The 1,320-nt window shown below is 36.8% G+C and overlaps 1 protein-coding gene across 1 annotated transcript in view; it reads right to left on the bottom strand.

Annotated features, from left to right (window-relative positions):
* LSM6 (LSM6 homolog, U6 small nuclear RNA associated (S. cerevisiae)) overlaps nucleotides 1-1,320 on the bottom strand; it is a 17,026-nt gene that overhangs the window by 15,501 nt on the left and 205 nt on the right. The window lies entirely within an intron of this gene.

The following is a 1,320-nucleotide window of genomic DNA, read 5'->3' as shown; positions in this document are numbered from 1 at the left end:
CGCCTTCCCCCGTATTTTATAATATAAAGTGCATTGTGTTACCGACTGGTTCTAACTGAAAATGGTGTACGGACATTATTTAAGTGCTGCTATGGGATACCGGTTTGGAACTTCGCGTGAATTCTCAATAGTCTTGCTATTTGAGGGAAAGGAAAAAGAAGAAAATTGTTATGCCAAGACTTGATTCCTTTTTTCGCTACACACATACCCTCATCAAATTAAAACTTACACTTCAATTCTATTCCAAATTTGTGATGCTACAAATAAAGTGATGATAGGTTTAAATAGATCTTTAACTCTGTTTAAGTGTTACAGGATCTAAGACACAGACATCTTTTCTTAGACAAAAATGAGTTCACCCTCCTGTAAGCTTCTGTTAGCTAAAGGCAGAATAAATGAACCTTTGATTGACATTGGGGACAGAGAATGACAACGTGTGATTTGGTAGAATAGATGGACTTTATTATATGCTTTTGTAAGTGCTCACTTTGGGTAAAGACCAAGTAATTGCAGATTTGTTGAAAAGAACTGTATTTGCAATATAAAATATAATTTAAAAATGTAAGTAAAATATCATTTAAATATGTTGATTAGCTGCCAGAAATATCCACAACATAGTAGGATATAAAACCAGTCCTGTCCCCAAAAGCCTTCACAAAAGGCATCAAATTGTACTATATCTTCCACTGATCATTTCAATTATTCAAAAAAGAATTTTTATTCATAGCCTCTTTCCCTTTACCAAAGAGCCTTCACAGAGTCATCATGACTGGTGATGGGCAGGGGATAAGGAAGAATTTTAAGGACATATTTCATCCGCAGAGAGACTGTAACCTTCTCCAAGGGGCATAGATCTGTAAGGGCTCCATGAGACAAACAGGCTGGACACCATGAATTAGTTCACAAGCCCTAAAGGTTTACCAAAATGTGGCTGCACCCAGAACTCCCTCAGCAGCTTAGAACTGGCTTCCTTAACCCACAGAGTAACTTTCCATATTTTACAAGTACCCCCACCCACTCAGCTAGAATCTTTTACTGAACAAAAAAAAACATGTCTAAGACTTTTTTGGAATACTAATCCAGTAAGATTAGGGAAAGGAGTAAGTACATCAAGGCTGTTTATTGTCACCCTGCTTATTTAACTTATATGCAGAGAACATCATGAGAAATGCTGGGCTGAATGAAGTACAAGCTGGAATCAAGATTGCCAGGAAAAATATCAATAAACTCAGATATGCAGATGACACCACCCTTATGGCAGAAAGCAAAGAACAACTAAAGAGCCTCTTGATGAAAATGAAAGAGGAGAGTGAAAAAGTT

This window comes from Bison bison, unplaced genomic scaffold (assembly GCF_000754665.1).
Source record: "Bison bison bison isolate TAMUID 2011002044 unplaced genomic scaffold, Bison_UMD1.0 scf7180017864184, whole genome shotgun sequence".
Taxonomy (NCBI): Eukaryota; Metazoa; Chordata; class Mammalia; order Artiodactyla; family Bovidae; genus Bison; species Bison bison.
This window is presented reverse-complemented; position numbering and strand designations above follow the sequence as displayed.